Source organism: Lygodium microphyllum, unplaced genomic scaffold (assembly GCF_053477565.2).
Source record: "Lygodium microphyllum isolate KBCC unplaced genomic scaffold, Lygodium_microphyllum_v1.1.10 scaffold_248, whole genome shotgun sequence".
NCBI lineage: Eukaryota > Viridiplantae > Streptophyta > Polypodiopsida > Schizaeales > Lygodiaceae > Lygodium > Lygodium microphyllum.
The window spans coordinates 21,036-44,271 of NW_028229731.1; the positions used below are offsets into that span (position 1 = coordinate 21,036).

Genomic DNA, 23,236 nt, shown 5'->3' on the forward strand with positions numbered 1-23,236 from the left:
CCTATGAATCTTCTAGATATCTATAAGTACCACACTTTGGGCATGTAGCCATGGATTCATATTCTCCTTGAAAGAGCATACAATCATTGAGACATGGATATATATATTGTTGTAATCCATGCTGAGCTTTCACAACACTCTGGCATCTTGTTTTTAGATGGAAATATGTGATATTTCAATATTCTAAAAAATCGCAAAAAACGTTGAGAAAATTAGAATATTTTTTTAAAACAATAAGAAAATGAGAGTACTATGTATTTGAACAACTCCGTCACACTTTCATTTCTCTGTTCATTATTTTCTTATCTTGAATTGAGATACATGATATCCATCATTTAATGATATAAATACCTCCTCTTTCAATGGATTTTATAACTTAGTATCCATGGATAATAATACCTCAATCATCACTTCCATCTGAGGCTCCAATATTTGAGGGAGGTCCCATTACTCTCCAATATGTTCTCCAATGAAGGATGCACGATAGAAACTACCTTCTAAAGAGTTTATCCACTTGGGTGCTCCTTATATGGTACACCCACGAACTCTTCTTATTGAGTACAAAACATCAATTGCTTGTGATGTAACCCCATCTCCCTATGAAGATTTTCATAGACAAATAATATTATTGAAGAATAATTTAATTAAAGTTTGACTATAAAACATGATTAGTGCACACTTTTCTCATCGCTAACTCAATGTTCAAGATTGCTTGATCAATGATTTCTCATTGAAACTCATTGTACTATCCCAAATGGCCTATGGAAAAATGAGAGTTTTCACAAATTGCAAACTTAAACTGAGAGAAATTACATGAGACACATTGATTGAGATATGTCTCTCGTTCTCCATCATGGTTGTCATCATTGGTCATCTTTGCAATAGTATGGGAAATACATCATTCAAATGATAAGGTCACCCACCCTAAACCAAGTATAAATCAATAAAATGAATATATTTTCAACAAATAATTTGAAATTTAATGGTAGACATGTGGGTCTTTCTATTCATATGCAAGTGAGTATTTTCACTTTTTGTATTATTGGATTGAAAGAAAATCGAAACGTCTAATCTAATTCCAATTTTAACCAAACAAAATTCTCTTCTCAAATCTTTTACTAACCATGCATTGATTATCTCCCAATTGAATTCCTACCTATGCCTCGCAAGGTTTACACCATGGTATATTCAACTGTTGTTGCTAGTAGACGAGATAGATAATTGGTACATTGAAATTTCATTCAAACTTGGTAACAAAACCAAAATGTCATCCTAAGACAATGATATAATACTAGACTTAGATGGAATCATACATATTTTTTCATGCACTCCCAACCCTTCAATACCGCATGGCCTCTCCCATTACAGCAAGCATCCATGCTAGGCCTGTCTTGCTTGCCTAGCCTATCTAAGAAGCTACTCTGTGGATGTTGTGCTCATCTTGCTTGCCTATCCTATCATCCAAGCAAATTGAAAGAGATCCTAAGCTTTCGGGATCCCATTGGTTGATAACTCCCTAGCACCACACTATGTGTGTGTGTGTCTCTCTCTCTCTCTCTCTCTCTCTCTCTCTCTCTCTCTCTCTCTCCTCTTTATCTCTACTCTCCCTCTCCCTTTTTTTCAAAACTTATTTTATTTTTTTCTCTCCCTCTACCTTTCACACTCTTTTTCTCCTTCTCTTTATTAACAAAAATTTGATAAGTTTGTTCCATCCTCTCCCCTTCAATCTCCCTCTACTCCTCTCTCTCTTTCCCTCTATCTCCCCCATTCAGTACTTCCAAAACCTCTCTCTCTCTCTCTCTCTATTTCTCTCTCCATCATCATCTCCTTTCCCCTCTCCTTTTTATCTCCTTTTCCCTCTCTCTCTCCATCTCCATCTACTTTCCCTCTCTCTCTCTCTCTTTTGATCTCCTTTACCTTTCATTGTCTTTTCCTCTTCCCCTTATTAATAAATAAATTATTAATAATTTCATCTCTCCATCTTATTTTTTCTCTCTCTCTATGCATCTCCATCTCTTTCCCATCTCTCTTTCTCTCTCCTTGGCCTTTCATCCTCTTTTTCTCTTTTCATTTTTAACTCATTTTTAATGAATAAAATTTTAATAATTTTCTCTCTCCATGTCTATCTCATTTTCCCTCTCTCTTTCTCTCTCCTTCCTCTTCCATTCTCTACCCCCTTCTCTCTTTCTCTCTTTCTCTCCCTCTCTCTATTTCTCTGTCCTCCACCCTGATTCTCTTCTCCTTCTCTTTTTTAATTAATAAAAAGTTAATATTTTTCTCTCTCCATATCCATGTCCTTCTCTCTCTCTCTCTCTCTCCCTATTTCTCTTTCTCTCTGTCTCTTTTCTCCATCTTTCATTTTCTTCCCCTCCCTCTCTTTATTAACAAAAAATCAATAATTTTCTTGCATCCTCTCCCCTTCCATCTCCCTCTCTCTCTCTCTCTCTCTCTCTCTCTCTCTCTCTCTCTCTCTCCCCCCCCCTCTTTGAGTACCTAATTTCAAAACCATCCTCTCTTTCTCTTTCCCTTCACTTTTCCTCCCTTTCTCTCACAAGCACAATGAACAAACAAAATAAGGACAAAACAAGAGAAAGGTTTTACCTCTTCCTCTTCCCTTTTCATTACTTTCAGGACTATCTTTCTCTCTCCATCTCCATCTCCTCCCCCTCTCTCTCTTAAGCATAGTGCAGAAAGAAAAATAAAGAAAGAAGAGACCAAAACACTTACCTCATCTGTCAGAAAAACATGTCTCCTTTGCGGTCTTTTTCATCTTCTTCTCCTTCATGAACGTCACACAACCACACACACACTCTCTCTCTCATGCAACATCGCTTTCTTTTTTTCTTTCTCTCTTTCTCTTTCTCTCAAGATTTTATGCAACAAAAATGCCATTGACTAGTTTCAATACTTTTTTTCTCTAGAGTAAGCCATCACTATTTGCATCATTAATAGCATTGATAAATTGCATAACTAAATTCAACCTTCGTATCTATGTTAGTATATCTATCAATATATGTGTTGTTATGTGTGCCACTATATAGGGATGCACATAGCAACAAATATATCGATGCTCTTAGCGACAATAATAATGACACCGAAGGAAAACATTGCCATTATCAGTCACTATACTCTCAACACCTTGTAGTGTGCGGTAAAAGTAGGGTCAACTAAGCAAGGTGTCAACTTATCTAGAGGCTCAAGGCTTGATTGTGTCTATTATAATTAATAAAGAGAGATAGGGTTGATTTTATACATTTAAGGGATGAAGTAATCAAGAAGACTATTCAACAAAACTCTTTTTGCTAAGGAAAAACCATTTTGTAAATTTGATTCATATGGAAATATAATATGTGAGAAATTTAAAAAATGATAGAGTTTCCTTTTTTGTTATTTTTCTTACATTGCAAGTTCTACAAGATAAATGCATAAGCAAGACATATGAACAAGGTCTCATGTAGAATCCTAACATCAACCTTGGGAGGTTGTGTGAGGCTCTTTTTAGCTATGGTTTTATAGCTAGAGTGACAACAAGGCTTGTGATTATTGCATCAAGATGGATGCGTTTCTAGGTTTTACATTAGTATGATATCCTATATACAACTAAGGCATGATAATACTAGTGCACATCTATATATGTTATTAGGGGGAAATATTTATGCATGGAGAGTAGAAGGTTGAATATTTACATAATTACTTAAATTTTCTATAATTATGATATGTGATTATTATGTCAACATTTTTATCACTCTTGACTAAGCAAAAGATAACCTGGAAACTTACTAAAACCCTAATGCACATTTGAATTTTTCTTGATGGGCCCACTAGGAGTACAAGATAGCACAGTGGGTCTCTTCGACCAGACAAATAGCCCAATGGGCTTCAAAATCTATAAAACTAGAGCCCACAATACCACAGGGCTTTATTCTACTTTCTCTCTCCAAGTAAAACTCTCTCTCTCTCTCTCTCCCCTCTTCCTTCTGTGTGTGTATGTGGTATGGTAGATGTGCTAATGGGCATGCATTGGGAATTATGCATATGCATATCATGAAGTAGTGCCATCCTACCACTTAGTGTATATATATATTTGTGTGTGTGTGAGGGGGGGGGGGGAGAGAATACACATATACATACATGTGCATGATAGAAAGGCCATCTAAATGACATGCATTGTGAATTCAAAATATGCACATCATGAGGATTGATAAAGCAATCCCCTACCATCACTTATTGTTTGTATCTACATATGCTTCATGCACACATATATAGAAGGGGAGATATCATTGATTGGCATGCATTTTGCATGTCATAAAGCAAATCTCCCTTGTCATGCATTACTTGCATGTGTTGCATATGTGTTGTGTTGTGTTGCTTTCTATTTTTACTTGTTGGAAATGTGGATTGACATGTGTCATATATTCAACATATGCATGTCATGATACCTCTGTCTTATAATGTGTGTGAGTAGGGATAGAAGATGCTTGTCACATTGGCACTCAATCATGAATTCAAAAAATGAGTGTCTTTTGACAAGTGTGTCAATCACTTGGCGCCGTGTCCTAAACTTGGCATAGAGGTATCATTTTGATTGTTACACCCTCCATTTCCCCTTAGGCTAGACATGTGGCTAGATAGTGTCCTAACATCTAGATATAAATAAACCGATGGGAATGTGTATGTCACGGTTATTTCTCCCCCCTCACCACATGTGACAAGAGGATAGGGGGGAGGAGATTTAACACATTGAAACTTTTAGTTAATATTTTTTTAAAAACTTACCTCTCTGTCAATCATTGCAATCACTGCTACCATCCTTCCTTATTAGTGTCACCTAAGCCACCATGTTAACTAGTTCCTCTACCACCATCATTATCATAATCATCATGATCCATCTTATTGACTAGATGCTACTATTGTACAAATTTGCACACCTATTCGCTAGTTGAGAGAGAGAGAGAGAGAGAGAGAGAGAGAGAGAGAGAGAGAGAGAGAGAGAGAGAGAGAGAGAGAGAGAGAGAGAGAGAGAGAGAGTGTGTGTGTGTGTGTGTGTGAGTGAGTGAGTGAGTGAGTGAGTGAGTGAGTGAGTGAGTGAGTGAGTGAGTGTGTGATGATCTCCAAGGTGAGGAAAGTGCGAGTGAATCTCTTGATAATGATGATAAGGACAAGAGTGGAGAGGTCTATTACCCCCTTCCTAAGGCTATAAAATCCTCAACAATAGCACTAGAGGGGAACCCTTTTTTTGCCTTGATATCAAACTACAATATGAGAGAGAGAGAGAGAGAGAGAGAGAGAGAGAGAGAGAGAGAGAGAGAGAGAGAGAGAGAGAGAGAGAGAGAGAGAGAGAGAGAGAGAGAGAGAGAGAGAGAGATTAGAAAGAGAAGAAGATAGAGGAGAAGAGAAGGGGAGGACAAAAGAGAGAATAGGAAGAAGAAGGGAAGAAGAAGATATAGAAGAAGAGAAGAGGAGTATTGAGAGAAGAAGGGAAAAAGAGGATCAGGAGAAGAAGAGAATAGAATAGAGAGAGGAAGAGAATATGGAGAAGAGAAGAGAATACAGAGAGAGAGAGAAAAGACAGAAGATGAGAAAAAGATAGAAGAGAGAGGGGGAGAGAGAGATAAATATAGATAGAATAGGAGAAAATGAGGATCTTGTGAAGACCCTATCACCTCAAAGGCCCTATAATTTTTTTGTGAAGGCTCCATCAACTCTTCCAAAGTCTCTGTCATATCTTGTGAAGGCTCCATCATCTCCATCCTAGCAACTTAAAGCTAGAGAATGCATATTCATTAAGTCCACCATGAGGCTAGGAGCATCGCATAAGGGAGTGTTGTGATGGACTAAAAGAGAATCATGTGTACCACTGAGTTTATTGCACCCTGTGGCAAAGTATACATCCATACTAACCCCAAGGGAGTCTTCATGGTTATGATATCCCTACTCTTGACTATAAGCTAAAACCGATCATACCCTGAGTAAAGATCACCCAAAGAATAGATCGCTCTACCTATAAAAGCCTCTGCAAATTCATCAACCACAAGACACTGCATCCACATTTTTGATGGTCACTTTATTGACCGGCTACATATCTTGAATAAATCTCAAAGCCCCATTCTTTTTGGGCATAATAAACCAAGAATTTGAGTACGGAGCTGAAGAGGACTCCAAGATCTTCACAGGAATCTTTTAATTTAGTAATCCATTAGCTTCGGCAAGTAAGATTTAAAAATTGGAATAGGCCTCAAGTTTCATGGTTCATGTGGCATAGTAAATATTACTATAGGAGAGACAACATTTGGATCCACACAACCTATTTCAGCTAGTTGAAATGAAAATGCTTTCCCATGCCTAGCCAACATCTGCATAAAACAGTCTCTTTCAGGAAAAAGAAACCCTTTTGCACCAACTTTCAATTTTTGTAATGTTTTAGTTGTAAACTGATGACCTATATCCTTAGGATCCCATAAACTTGGCTACCTTGACGCTTTCTCACACAAACCCTTATTGTTTGGTGGAAGTGGCAAAGCAAATAGTTTCACCTTTTTGTAGATTGTGTTATATTTGTCTCCACAACTGCTTCAGCCCATTGTAATCCTTCTTGCTATGAGCATACAATTCTATAACATCATACATGTCCAAAGAACATACTGATAACACTATTTTCAACATCATTTTCTGCATGTATAGTTGCTGAAATTTCAGTCATAGTGACAGTAATATTCAGCCCATAAAAAAGACCTGAGATGCCTTCATTTTTAGCTAACAACCCCAATTCTCTCAGTTCCTTAGTAGCCCATTTCATAGATATGCACTCAGCCTTGCACATAGCTTCCATAAGCTCAAACCACCATGAATTGTTTGGTTTAAAATAAGAGTAACCAATAAAAAATATATGCTTCATTCCATCAAGAGGTGAGTACATTATCTGAACAACACTACTGTAGCCCTACATTACTACAATGCTCAATAAAAATTCGAGCCTTCAAATTCCCTTGCATTTGAAGGCAAAGAAGACTCTTCGAAGAGTATCCCAATTACTAGGATGATTTACAAAAATGGTAAGAAATGGATTTCTTTCCTCCCATCCTTGCTTTTAACTCTTTCATAAGAAGACCATAATCAAGCGCCTTTGTTTCCATATGCACTCCTATAATATAGGGCTGTCCCAAAATCACTACATACAAGGAACTATCTTACACAAAGAAGTGCTACTCTCCTATACATCACCAACCATCACTTTTACAGTAGGACATGTAGTATAAAGCTCCCCCAAAGAATTATTTACAACCCTCATATGCCAACCATGATGAGTGTCCATGGGCACAGACACTCTTGCCTCATTTGAACTACTCCAATAGTTTCTTTCTTTCTTTCTTTTAATCTTCTCTTTGATATTTCATCAAACACCTATAAGAAAACATTAGGCAAAATAAAAATTCAAAAAATAAAAGAGAATTGCCAACACCACCCTTGAAGCACCAAAATAATATCCATGGAAGAAGCCATGGATAGGTCCCCTACAAAGATCAAGCTTTGAAGTGCACCCTCTTGAAGACTATGTCGATGAAGACCTCCACCACATAAAATCAATGTGTGACAATCTCCAAAAGGGTAAGAGATTTGATATAAATGGAAGAAAGGAAAAGAAATTGAAGCCTCTTGATGAATGAGGCTCTTGGGTGTATGACTTGTTGAGAATTTGGTGGCATTTGAGAGTGGAAGATAGGAGATAAGAACTTGGCATGTGAAAAAGAGGTTTGAAAAATCTTCAAATCAAACCTTAGGGTTTTCTTTTGGCTAAGTTATTTTTTTGCATATGTCTCACTTCATTCTCTTGCAGCTCTTTCCTCCTCCCATTCTCATGAATTTTCTACAAACAAATGTATGGCTGCCATAATGAAAGGAGGGAAGGCTTGGTGTTGAATCTTCATGTCAGAAAGCTTTTACGATAGTCTCAATATTCTCATCTTCTTGCACTATCCTCTCTGGCAATCTTCCTTGAGGATGATCTCTCTCTTCTCCTCCTGTTTCTCTTTATGCTTTCAAGCACAACCATATTTTCCTTTTCTTTGTTTTGTGAATGATCTGGGCATCTTTGATATCAACATGCTTTTCTAGTTCATCTAGCAGTCCTCTATGTCATAATGCCTCTGACAAAAAATGATAGTGTGCTATGATTTAAATAGGAGAATTCATGGTACTTCATCGTCACTACAATAAAAAGACTCCATAGATGCGCTTGTAGACGCAATATTTGAACTATGTTAAAAAATGTAGAGCGCGTTTATTACCGCGTCTACTGTTGCGTCTAAAATTTCGCGTCTAAAAGCGCGGTTATAGTCAGAGTTACACGCCCATATAGACGCGCATATAGACGCACGTATTGATGTGCAACGTAAATATATAATCGTATTTATAAAAAAGTGGATATATTCATATTATGCGTCTATATACATGCGTATCTGCGCATCTAAAAAAGCATTTACTCTGTAAGTTTTTGATGAGAATAGACGCGCATTTATCTTGCAATTTAGACGCGCTGATAGACGCGCAAAATAGAGGTGTGAAAAAAAAACCAGAGAGCATGTGGCTTTTTTCCCCCATCAACATCAAATTGTATGCTTAGGGAAAACAGAGAAAGATTATTTCAAAGATTTTTGTACTGAAAACAAAACAATGTATGTAGAACACGAAATTTCATATATATAGATGAAACGTTTTTACATGATGAGTTTTAGTGCTTGTGACCTCAAGCATGGTCATGGTCACAAGCCACATGCTCTCTGGTTTTTTTCCCCCCATCAACATCAAATTGTATGCTTAGGAAAAACAGAGAAAGATTATTTCAAAGATTTTTGTACTGAAAACAAAACAATGTATGTAGAACATGAAATTTCATATATATAGATGAAACGTTTTTACATGATGAGTTCTAGTGCTTGTGGCCTCAAGCATGGTCATGGTCGCAAGCACTAGCTGAAAGTAATACATATCAAAAATGAAACTACAAGCCAAGGGGAGGCATGCATGCATGGGGCTCCTCTACATCTCCTCAGAAGAGGCATCATCATTGCTACCAGCACCACTGCCTGTGCTGTTACCGCTGCTGCCACCGCTACTGCTAGTCCCCCCTTCGCTATCCTCAACTGCATTAGGGTTCGCCTACACAAAGGATTAATGTATATAAATACCATTACAAACAATAAATTAGAGTTACCTATACTTTTCCTGTAAAAAATAAAACATACCTCTTCTAGTTGTAGAATCCTCATGGCACGATTATATTGCTCCTCCGTGATGAGTCCCTCCTCGTAGAAATGTTGCCAAGTGGACGCTTTGTTATGACCTCGATGGTAGCCTACCTCTCTAGGAATAGGCATTCTACCAACGATATGATACTACAAAACAATTTGAACATACAACGTATTAGAACACACTACATAATGAAGTGAAACAAATTACAAAATTTAATTTAAAAAAATAAATCAAATAATACTTACAAACTTAGCCTCCCATGACTCCTTGCCACCCGATCCATAATGTGACAATCCCATGGTTGCCATCTGGATACGTCGCGCCTCTCCATGCTGGCGACTTGTCATTTTCTCTGCTGCTCTCTTCTTGGCCTCTTTCCACTCCCTGCAGTGGCAATTGGATGGTTGGCCATATCCAGGGCGCCCCTGCTCTTGTATCTGCAGTGACTCCTTGGCGCGTGTCATAAGGTGAGACCTCTTGTTATGAAGCGCATCTCTCATCTTTGACCGTCCTCAATCATTTGAGAATCGTGAATTCTCAGGATTAGAGTACCTTCTATGTACTACCCACAGCACCTCTTGCCACAAACTATTTTTTTGATGCTTGAAGGGAATCATGTAATCTTTGTATGTGGCATACACGACACTCCTCAAGTAGGCTATCACTTCCCTCCCCTTAGAGTCATGCAAGATACCACCAACATCAGTGGACAGAGTAGTATATTTGTGGAGGCTCACCTCTCTCATTTCCCGGTGAGGGTGATCGAGAGCCACCTCCTAGGCAACCCCCACAAAGCCCTCGACCTCCTCATCCTTCGGCACAACTCTCCCTCCTCCCTCGACGGGCACTATCCTCTACCTCACTCGATGCACGTGCTTCTGCAGATATACGTGCTTCAGCCGATCCATGTACTTCGGTTGATCCGTGTGCATCAGCTAATATGTGTGTATGCATAGTGCGTGGAGTACCTGTTAGTAGAGGTGTGCCAAGGTTTGGTGTTTGTGCGGTAGTGCTAGGTAAAGATGTGATAGGTGTCCCATACATGATACTGAAAACCTCCTCTGCAGTGGGAGGGTGAACAAGATAATTGGTCATCTCCCCCATGAATTGCTCCTTGTTTGGAAAACCTCCAAAAAAGCTACTAATACCTCTAGAAAACTCTGGTAAGGTGTTGTTCATGCATTCCAACTCAGGATTAGTGCTGGAAGATCCATGATTCTACATATACACAAGAAAAATCATATTACCCTGTGCAGATAAAACATATTACATGCTGCGTCTATATCTGCATCTCTGTGTGCATCTGTCAGCACGTCTATTTCTGCGTCTATACCTGCATCTACACTGTCATCTAGACGCGCTGACAAACGTGCACAGTCGGACCATTTTTTTCAAACTTGGTTTAAAAACGCACAAAAGAACCTCCATAGATGACAGTATATAGCATGTAGAGAGAGAGAGAGAGAGAGAGAGAGAGAGAGAGAGAGAGAGAGAGAGAGAGAGAGAGAAACAAATAGAGAAAGCAAACAAGATTGAGAGAGAGAAGAAGAACTCACCTTCTTTGCTTGTTTCGACGGTGGCGGCTAGGTTGCAAGCTCCTTGTCCTCCTTCTCCCTTCCCTTGGTAAGTTGCTTGAATCTTCTTCTCTTCTTTGCTTTTTGGCTCTTGTTCTTTACTCTTTGGCTCTTCCTTCCTCCTGTCCTCTTTTTACTCTTATTTCCTTCCCTCATTGTCTTCATGAAGTGATAGATAGACATGATTAGTGATGTCGAGCTCGAACTGCAGAAAACGCAGGAAAGCACTAGTTTGAAAAGAAAGGCACAACTTTTTTTAAAATTTTTAAATATTTGTGTAGTGTGTTTGTAAGCGCGTGTAATTGTGCAGATAATACATGTTACACGTGCCTAATAGACACGTTGTAACAATTAAACTGATTAGATGCTAGCTTTTGGTTGTTTTTGGATCAACATGACATGACTTTCCTAGTCTTTCAATATCAAAATGTTTGCCTCCATGTTGTAAGTATCAATGCATGCATTTAGGGAATATAACATATATATACCAAATGAAATCACATTTGTCCTTATGATCTAGGTGTAATTATGTCGTCATCTTCTACTAGTATGGGACTAATTAACAATGTATGAAATTTAGGTAAGAGTTTTCATAGCCATAAATATATTAATTAGTGGAGTAACTATGTAGACTAATTAACAATGTATGCATATTTACATACAGTTCATCCTTCCTACTAGCATATCCCATTGTGTTTCGAAAGATGTGCGTGATATCATTTACAAGATGGGTGAGCTCGCGAGGTATGCATACTTTATACTTATTTTTTAGTTTACATATTATGTACATCACATAGTAAACCCGCTTGAATTTATGGACAAAACTAATCATCGTTCTCAATCGCGGTAGATTTGTGAGTTTGAAGGAAATCGATCCAAATACGTTGCAAGAGGCTCAAGTATTGTCCATTGAGGTGGTTTGTTTGGTGGAGGAAACTTTTCCTCGCTCCATTTTGACTACTCAAGTACACTTACTCGTACATCTGATTGATGAGATCGCAATTTGTGGGGTAGTTCATGCAATTTGTGATTTATGAAAACCCTAAAAGATTTTGTAAGGCAAAATGCACGGCCCGAGGGAAGCATGGCGGAGGATTGGTTAGTGCAATCATCCCTTGTACAAATCTCTGAATATCTTACTAAAGTGGACTCCTCTTTACCACGACTATGGAAAGATAATGAAGATCTGAGGATGACCTCTATAATACCTCAAGGAAAAGGAAGGAGTAAAAGTCTAATGAAAGAGGAACTTCGTAAGTTAAATGTATTTTGTGTGCTTAACAGCGAAGTAATGAGCAAATGGGTGACACTATATAAAGAAGCAAGGGCAAGAAGAGTAAGGCAAACATTTCGTGCTAGACATGGATGTAATGTCCCATATCCAGAACATTTAAGTGCACTTCCAGGATTGTGGTATCCTTGCAAACTTCCAGGATACTAATGGCACCATGGAAGGTTATTGTGGCTTGATCCAAGATATTTTGAAGCTTGACTTTAGGCGAATTTTTATATATGTGCTAGATGTGAAGTGGTTTAAAGAAGTAGTAACAACGGGTGAGAATTACACAATTAGACGTCATCCAAGTGGTTTTGTAGTGATTGACTCTACAAAATTTCACCAAGGCAAGAATTACACATTTGTACTACCTCAACAATGCGAGCATGTATATTAGAAGCTGTTTATTTTTATGTATATTACTTCTTGATACATTCTCAAAATACAATAAATATCTAAGTTGCTTACTTTTTGTTTTTTAAATGCAGGTTTTGTATCACCCAATGGTAAACAATAATTGATAGTGGCATGTCATCCCCATATCTAATTGTTCAAAACCAATATATGGAAATGCTACCAACATAGAGATAGTTGATGACAATCCAACAATCAATGATGATACAATCAATGATGATGCACATGATGATGCCATGATCGATGATATACATGATGCAGTGCAAGATGATCCCCGCGAGGATGTTCAAGGAAGCACAGAAGAGGATAATAATATGGCTGCATATGATGATGAAGAAATTGAGCATAAATATACTTCTGACAATGGGATAGACTTATTTGTTTCATTGCCTATTGGTAACATAGACCTAGAGGTAGATATTCTAGCAAGGGCCGATCTCATTGAAGATGAGATTGATCATTCATTGTAGCATATATATATAATTAGCTTTGAATGATTGGATGTATATTTGTAATACTAAGAAAGAAGTAAAGTTGGTAATGTATTCAAACAAATACTAGTTGTTAAGATGTTTGGTCATATTTAGGGACTTTATGAGAAATGAAAAATATGTGCGTTTATAAACACGGGTATATAGACGCGTTTTGTATACTAGCGTGAATAGACGCGCTGATACACGCGCTTATAAAGGTGCCCGCTATTTCACCTGTACAGTGCACGTCTATAGGGCCTTTCTCTTGTAGTGCGTGTTGAATGTATCCATTAACTCTATATAAGAAAAGGCAAGAAAGCAGAAGAGAGAAAGAGAATTCTGCAAGAAGGGATGAGGAGAAGAGAAGAGGAAAAGAAGAGGGAAGAGGCATCTAAATGTGTTATGCCCTCTCCCAACCACCTCTTTTTTTTCTATTATTTTAATATTTCATACTAGAATTTTGAATTAAGGTCTAAGAGACCTTATTATTCATTTGCAAAGAACAATCTCCTAGCTTCTTTGAAACTTTAAAAACACATCCACAAAGTCATGACTTTAAAGATTTGAGCCATGCATTTACAATCATTTTAAAATGGATTTTACATAGAAAATACATAATTTGAATGTCTAGAATCTTGAGATTTTATCAATGAAGCTCCCAAAATGTGCTTATTTGTTACACAAATTGCTTTGGTACTTCAAAGGTGATGTTGGTGAGAGCAGATTTTAAAGGATATTTTTGAAGCAAAAAAGAGCCCGAGAGGTCGTAAAAAACCAAATTTTCATGTAGATCAATGAGTTGGAGTTTCCTTAGATGGAGTTTGATGCCAGGAACCCAATGCAAGTCTTGGTTTGTCATCGATAGTGACCCCCGTCGATGGGATTCTGTTTGACCCCCTATTTAATCCTCACAAGTTTTCACATTATGAAGCAGCTATATGATTTGAAAGTGATAAAGTGCATGATAGTGGTTAGATTTATAGATTTCAACATCACAAAGCTAGCCATCTAGAAAGATCTCAAATTTGATCTCGTTTGCCCCTCTGAAAAGTAAAAAAACCACTTGGAGAGAGTGCGAATACAAAACTTTGAACCGGTTTTTTAAACCAAAACTTAAATGTTTTTTTAGTCTCATGATTTGAAGAGTCATAACTTATCAAAACCAAGGGGAGCAAGGAGGGGCACCATTTTTTTTTTCGCCCTCACGCTTGTAATGTTTTATGATTTTTGGATCAACATCATATAGGGAATCATCAAGGCAACAAGATGCATCAATTCTTCACCCTCCATTGCTTCAAAAATAATAAAAAATGATGCATAGAGTAAAATGATGTGATTTTCTTCTTTCTCTCTCCTCTCTCCTCTCTCCTCTTGGTGTTTGTTATCATGGATCAATGTAAAAGAGAGGGAGATGGGCTAAGATAGAGGTTTTTGATTATACAACGATTGAGGAGTGGAGAGAGATGTGAATCGAGGTTGGATGGATTGTTAGAAGCTGTGAAAAAGCGTCAACGGGCCTCCAAGTTTGAAAACCATACGTCATAATGAGCAGTTTTATGAGAAAGATGTAGATTTTATCATTTTATGATCAATTGTTGCTTGAAATGGTTAGTAATGATTGTATTCGATCATCCATACTTTGATTGATTGGTCATCTTGAAGGAATCATTAAAAAAGCAGTCGTATAATAATTTTATGTAAAACATGTGAAACCCAAGACTAGGCGATTTAAGGAAAAATATGCGGTTTTTGGGTTTTTGGTGTGCATTTATTATTCCCATGGAATGGAACATGCTAAGAAAATCATTTTCCATAAGTTCATTCAACCTAAACTAGGTTTATGTTTGTGGATGTGTGATAGATCTGAAGCATAAGGGTTAGCCTTAGTTCAATCCTATCTCTTTGTTAGAGTGAGTTTTTATCGCTTTCATAAAGAAAAATACATTAAAAACTATGCCTTACACCTATCAACACATGCAAAATTTTAAACAATAGGGAGAAAGGGGTTGTTGAGTGGATAAAGTACATTAAATACTAATGTTTAATGGTGCACATCATATAGAGTTTGTGGTTGTTTAAAATTAAAAATGGACTAGTAGCACAAGGAAGCTCGGTACTAGCCCTAAGTAACAAAGCATTATCATAGTAGAAGGAAATCATGAAAATAATTATCTTTGCATTGTCTTTGATTTTTTTTAATGAATAAATTTGTTTGAGCAGGATGTTCATGTACACACTTGCATTGATGCACCATATGGTATCATATCATGGATGCATAGCACATGTTTGTATGAGTGATGATTGACGTAGAGAGTGTGAGGTATCCCAAGTCGTAGGGCTAAATATTGGGTTCCTTCGGAGTTATTTGGTGAGGTTTATATATTATCTCCTGGATCATTTAATTAAAAGAGTAGACTTTGTTTCGAATGTGTTTTATGCTCACAATGCAGCTTGGGGCCAATCCCTGTGGTGTAGGAGAGTTGTAGTGGAGCCGCAGTGATCAATTGAGGGGTGTGTGTACTACGTGGTGTATAACACCAACATGTTTACGGACTCCCTTTGAGGAGTGGGGAAAGAACTATTCGTTAGACTACAAAATCGTATAAATGTAAAGTTTAGAGATGCTCTTCGCCGCTGCAAGGTCGTATGGTGGTTTTAGGTGAGTAGTAGAGGCTTGGCTAGTGTCTTAGATCCAATGTGAGGCCCATTTAAGGTGTGCTATGTGGTGTATAACACCAACATGTTTACGGACTCCCTTTGAGGAGTGGGGAAACAATTATTCGTTGGACTACAAAATCTTATAAACGCAAAGTTCTTAGAGATGCTCCTGCCCGTGAGGCCGTGTGGGGTGGTTCTAGGTGAGTAGTAGAGGCCCATCTAGTCCCGTAGAGCCAATGTGAGGCCCATTTTTAGGTCCCAAGTGGTGGTGTCTTTGGCAGGAGCTGCTAATAAGTGGCAGTTTTCGAATCTCAATCAATAGGGACAAAATTTTTAGAGTATGCCAAAAGGCAGTGAGATAGATTCAAAAGACCATCAAGCTACCGCACTTCAAAAGTAAGAAAGAGTTGGACGTGCTAGATGGCAAGTTGAAATTATTAGAATATATTCTTCGCAAAGGGGTGCTTCAATATCCCTACAAGGGCAGGTCTTAACAACCCTAATCCTACACATAGTCCATTGGAAGGACGAACTTGCAAACCCTCGATGAGTTGGTGTGGCCAAAAGAGATCATTTTAGCTCACAATTTCTTCTAGACATCACTTTCGTAGCTCAAGCTATATCATCTTAACACTTCAAAATCCAAAATTCATTTCCATATAGCTTAACATTGCCACTTTTCTAGAATCAGATGAAATTTTGACAATGTGAAGATCAGTGTCATGCTACGTGCTACGAGGGGTGCAATCTTCCAAGCCCACATAGGGATTTTGTAGCCCCCCAAGTGGGCCTTCTAACCCTAAAAGGGTTTGGCAAAACACTCTCTTTGGTGCTTACACTAAATCAAACCCTAACTGTAGCTCCTGGAAACCATGAAACCTTCATTGCAAGCTTTAGGGTTTTCTTAAACTCAATTATTATTTTAACTCTAATATGATTCTAATCAATGATCAACCTTATTTGGAGCTCATTGCAAATCTACAAGCTCCATCTCAGGGCTGGACACACTTGGTGGATATCATTAATTTTAAAAGCCCACTTGTAGGCATATAATGTGAGATGAGTGCTTCTAAGTACTGATGCTACATTTCCTAGTCATGATCTTGTTTCCAATCAATATGTGGAAGAGGTTTTATGTTGAATTTCAGTCTTGAGGAGATTAGGTTTTTAGACCTTAAGCATATGCTTAACTTTGATAATCTCTTTCTTGATCACCGTAAGGCTATGCATTTGTTATAAATGCATATACCATTTCATCTCTTCATCAAATTGGTCTAAATGAATTTTAGCTTGCTATCTAAGCATCATTTCATTACTTATGCTCTTATTGCATGCTTTATAAAGGAATAGACATTGCCCTTGCCTTGTGCAATCGGTAAGACCTTCCTACCATTGCATATGCTGATGTAAGACCTCAAATCCCCAAGTTTGATGGGAGAGATTTCCATCCATGGCAAGTATTGGTGAAGTATAAAATCATGGAGAGTGGTTACTGATCCTTCATCAAAGGGACCAAGGTAATTAACCCATCCAACCCTATAGGTTAGAAGATTATGAAAGAGCCCAAGCCATAAGAATGTTGCATCTGGATGAATCCTTAATCCACCATGTTAATCAACTTGTAATTGCAAAGGAGAAGTGGGATGAGATAGAGAGTTGTATGATGCAAGAGGAAATAACTCCAAAACCTTCATCAAAATAGAGTTTTTTGGCTTGGAATACAAGCAAGGAGAAGACTTGAGAAAGCTCATCTCCCACATGAAGGGACTAATGGCCCAATCGGCTTTAGTCCAAGCTCCATTTTGTTAAAGAAGATGCCATTGTAATACTTTTAAAAGGTGTAAGGAAAGTCTTCCCAAATGTTATAGCTATTATAACAAATATACCAAATCCTACACTTGAAGGTGTCACTTAATCTTTTCTAGATGAGGAGAAAAGAAAAAGTAAGGCAACACTAGATCAATATCTACCTCAACAATCCGTGATCAACCCTTGGTCCATACTATTTCTATGAAATGTTCCTTTTGCAGTAAAAATGGACATATTGTAAGCAACTATTGAAAAAAGTAACCCAATAAGATAAGGTGTAACAAATGTAAGCAAACATGATATATCACTAGTAAATTTCCTAACTCCCTGGAAGCACAAAAAGAATTAGAGGTAAACTATGTCTCCAAAGCATTTGATGACCACCTTTTTTAGTATCTATTGTGTCATCTTTCCATATACATCCTTGTAGCCCACTTTATAAAGGCATCCTGCTAATGATTGAGGGGGAAAGAATCATTTATATTCTATATAATCCAATGCCACCTTGGCATTGGGGGGAGTGTTAGAAGTATATAAGAGAAACATTGTGTAAGCAAGGGTGCATGAGGGAATATGAGGTGTGAATGGACTAGAGGGCAGGGGGGAAACCCTAACCCTATCTATCCAAAGGGCTATATAAATATCCCTAAGGGTCACTCTCAATAAATAAGAGAGTATACTCTAGTTATTTTTGACCAACTTATTAAGCAAGATCCTTCTCTTGTACTTTGAGCTCTCTTCTCCCTCTTGTGCACACATTTTCATATTGCCACTATGAGATTTTGACATGTGAGTCAAACATCTCGACTCCTTCACATGACACTCTTACAATAGAAGCCTTCTTGCATTCATGGTGCTTTGAAATGGCCTTGGTGGGCTGCTTGTTTGGGAGTTGAGTATTACCACACATGCATGGACTTCTTCACATGACACTCTTGCAATAGAAGCCTTCTTGCGTTCATGGTTCTCTCAACTTGCCTTGGTTGCTTGTTTGGGAACTAGGTGTTAGCACATATGCATGGATTTCTTCACGCTACCAAGGAAATAATTGCTAATGCAAGCTACACCACTAGACTTCATGATATGGCAAAATTTGCACTCCCAATGCATATATCCACCTGAAAGACTTTTGGAAAATTGCTACTCTATCATCAGTGAGTTTTGCAACCAAAACTTGACTTTGCATTAGGCAAGTCTACGGATGAAGAATTGGTTATCTTTGGAAGTTGGGGAATTGGCACCCTTATATTCTTGGATAATACTACAATGCTACACATGGATATAGCAATTAAGTGATCACTGACTACTCTTGTATAATTTTACTAATCGCAATGTACAACAAATGCTTGTAACAAAACAAAACAAAGAGATAAGTAATATATGATAAAATCCATAGAATAAACAAACAAATAGATAATTATTTAATTATCTAAATTTATAGTCTTCAATATACAAGTTAAGTCTAATTAATAATAAGAAACATATTATATACATACACAAATACTATTCCTATATCATTTGAACGATTGTATATAAGTAGCCAATTCTAGTCATTTCAATGAAAAAGTTTGTCTATTTTTAATGTATGTGATGAATTAAAAATAGACATGAAAAAATTATGATAAAAATAGGTAAACATACACTAATGATGGGGAACATTGATTGCTTTTATATTTTAAGGATATGCATAGACACAAGTAAATATGCAACAATACTTAGAACATTCAAAACTTTACTCAATAGGAACATTCATAGACACATGTATACATATTGTGTACACATACTTATGTTGTAATGTTACATAATTACTCAATAAGTAACGTTTACACAACTTACAAACAATAAGTACAACATTAAATCACATTTCTAAACTAATCATAAATAAAGACTAATGAGTTAATTTTTTCTTGGTTAAGAACAATATACTCCAAACAATATCAAGCAATAACTATATAATGAACTAACATTGCCCACACTAGAATGTTAGCCTATTAAAAAAGGTTACACATTCTTAAATACCGTTATCTAGCAAAATGCTTCATGAGAGGATCAAATACCCAAGATATCAAGCACTTTGTGATTGCCCTATTATTTCTTTAAAAATAAGGACCAAGATTAACAAACAATCAAGGATTATCTTTTTCTCTCTTTGGAGGAACAAGTAACCCGATTTTATTTACATACACTTTGATTTCTTATTTTTAAGTATCCCTATGTAAAGAATACAATCCTCCTCCATCAAAAATATTCTCAAGACCATCTATCCAAAGCATAAGATACTCTCACGATTGTCCCATAAGAGAGTCCTTTACCTAAGAAGGAGGATACACTCCCCAAGAGAATCGCTTGACAGTTGAAAAAGTGAGAATACCATCAAGGTCACAAGTTTCATCACAAGTTTCATCTAGTTAATGTTATTAAAATAACATTGGAGAGTTATTGATAAGTTATTTTTATGGGATTGCAAAAAAAAAAATTGTCATGGTCAAATAAGTATATGAGTACATTGTCAAATTGGTCCTATTATTAAGTGAATAAGTCAAATAAGTCACTAGGCATTAAAATAGGAGCAAACACATTTTATGTTTTGAGATTGAAAAAAGCTTAAAGATGAACACCTTTTTGTATGGAGAAAATGATAGAAGAATATTGCATGGGGAAATCGTTTTCTGTAATGATGAGATTAAGAAATTTGTCTTTGTTTTCTTATTGCAAAAAGTTGCATTCTCCTTTGTTGCAATTTGATGATTGTTCTAATTAATAAGCTACACCGCTTTTGGTAACCATCTCGATGCAAGGCTTGTAATGACACATGTTACACTTATAATAAACTTGTTGATAAAATATTGCATTTTTACTACTGGGGAATTAGACATGTCAAATTTTCAATTAAGGAACTAGACATGTCTATTTTTCAATTGACATCTCTTTTACGACAAGCATGTGCTAAATAAATATAAGAGAAAGGATGACAAAACTAGTTCGCTTGACATTACTTATTAACCAAATCATTGACAAAGCTCTAATTTATTGAGCTTGTGGTACATCCATAAGACTAGACTAATAGTTTGGGCATGCTCATAGAAGAGTGGCATGTTTTGCTTGGTTTTTATTAAAAGCAATAGTGAACCTTGTCAATTTCGATCGATTCAGAATCCACTTTGGAATCTATAGCTTTTGGATTGGAAGTTGGAACGACCACTAAAACTGAAGTTGATGTGTTGATTTTTGGCTTTCGTGTTGTGAAATCATGAGTTCCATATAATGAGTGCTTGGGGAAGGATAGTTATCATAGCATGGAACTTGTCTTCTGAATGATTGTTTTCAGTTGGGAACTCGTCTTGACTCTTTATCACACCACCTTTGATTATGGACTTCAATATCGGTCGTGCTTGATATTTCTCCCTTGACAAAAGGGGATTACCTACACACATTATGATTGCCTAGGGATTGACTCTATCCATCGTACTCACTCTGGATCCCTGTTTGCTCTCTCTCCCTCATCTATCTGCATCAAGACTCGTAAGGCCAACTCAAAGTAGGAAGCTTCAAGAGATGATGATAGGCATGTCCTCTGATGCGCCGGAGCGAGCTGCATGGGAATGCAGACCGCCAGGAAGCGAGATCAGCTAAGCCTTGCCTCCAGTGATACTATAGCGGCAGTTTATTATGAATGCATCACGGTCCTGAATGGCCGTCGGTGTGGTACTAAAACCGCAAAAGCGGCTCTCGTGGTAGCTTCATTAATGGCGACTCAAAGTCATCGACTCATCACCATTTTGATCAGCAGCATCTCTTTGCTTCTGCCTGCGAGGAACAGTTCTCTTCTTGTTGCCGGCATCTTTCTGCGATGGATAAAGTAGCTTGCGTCACTGAAGTTTTTGTCATGGCGGCGGATAATGACAGAGTGTTCACTGCGCACGAAGATCAGAGGATTCGTTTGTGGAGAATTCAGAGCCTCAGAGGGATATTGCTCGCGATTGATGCCGGCGCGTGAGACAGTGCCTGACCGCGTCCATGTTCCGTAGCAACTACGTTCGAGAGCGGCGTCACCACAAGCGGCTGTGGATGGAGCAGGCAGACAAGATCTAGACGCTGGCCACCGTCAAATGCACTTGTGACGGGGAGATCCTGCTGTACTCGGGATCGTGGGACAGGAGCATGAATGTGTGGAGCAAGGGCAGGTGCGTGGAGTCGTGGCGAGCCCACGACGATGCCATCAACATGGCAGCGGTGTCTGTGGACGGCCGTCATCTGTATACGGCCTCGGCGGACAACACTCATCATAGTGTAGTAATATTAAGAAGAAGAAGCAAAGTTTTGCGTCGATGACGCATTATGTGGTAGCCGCCTTGGAAGGTTACAGGGCCGCCGTCAATACGGTGGTAGAGAGCGCGGACGGCTCCCTAGTGCTTTTCTCCGGGGGTGGGGACACAGCTATTCTCGTGTAGCAGAGGCCTGGCAGTTGTCGTCATCATCATTGTCATCGTCGCCGTTCCAGGATGGTGGCGGCGATCTTGGCAGCAGCACGTGGAGGCTGGCGGCCTGCCTGCAGGGCCACCCCCAGGCCGTGTTGTGCCTCACGTCCGGCCTTCTCTGCAGCGGCTCTGCTGACAAAACCGTTCGAGTACTCTTGCAGTACTACAACACTCTTCCAGAATACCCGCCCCCGTCAAATAACGGAGTGAATAAGAGCTGCTGCATCGCTATCCTTCAGCAGCACACCGCCCCCGTCAAATACCTACGCCTGTTAGTACTGCAGCCGCCCTCCCGCCATCTCGCTCTCTTCAGTGGAAGCTTGGATCAGGAAATTGTGCAGTGGAAAGTCTCACTAGGCGATAATTGAGCTTGAACATCTAAGCGCAACTAGCAATTAATTTTACTGAAGTTTTGTACTTCGGGGAATCTAGATGCCAAGTCGCGAAAGCTCAAGCAATGAAACGCTATTCTCTATTGAGAGAAAAATGTAGCTGCCCCCAATGTAATAAAGTAGTGCTAGTTCCTCTTACCCTTGCCAATGACGCGAAAGTGCAATGAAATGGTACTAGTTGCTCTCAGTAGTCACTAATGCGAACATTGGATGTGAGAATGTATAAGCAACTTAAATTTCTCCTCTCTTTCATGCATGTATATGATAAATCGTGTGTCTATGTGCATGTCTCATGGTACTTGACACTTCAACTCAGACCCGTTAATCCATCTCTCTACCATGTTGCACTTTGCTTAAGCATTCATATAGTTTGTCCATTAACTTAAAGTGGTGGCTCCGCTACTCCAAACCATCACCTACATTAGGTGCATGATAGCCAGAAGCCCAAATAAACAACTACATTGAGCCTTTGAGCTTTCACAAATTATTGGCACACATGGTATATGTATTCTTGCATATCTTGTCCTTGCTAGCTATCCAAATGTGGGATGGTATGATAATTTTAATTTGTCTAATAATAACAATAATATACACACATCATAGAAATAAAGGAACAATATGAACATCCATGTAACCTTGGCTTCTAAGGGCTAACTTGGTCAAAGAAGCCAAGCTTAGTCTTTTCTTCATGAAGCTACTTTGTGAACTTACAAATTCATCATATGATATGCATGCATTAACAATATGTGGCTGAATATGTACTATATAGTGGGCACAATGGCTAATTGTGCAAGTAGATGTTCACTAGATTTACAAAGTAGTCAACGCTAGGCATGGGATGGATTTAGGGGAAATTCACTTCAATATATATGGCCTGTAGATATCATATTTAAGATGCTAATGTTTTTCATCT

The 23,236-nt window shown here is 38.1% G+C and overlaps 1 pseudogene; it reads left to right on the plus strand.

Moving 5' to 3' along the window:
- The first annotated feature begins 21,339 nt into the window (after positions 1 to 21,339).
- Positions 21,340 to 22,299, plus strand: LOC148008227 (protein JINGUBANG-like; annotated as a pseudogene).
- The last annotated feature ends 937 nt before the right edge of the window (positions 22,300 to 23,236 follow it).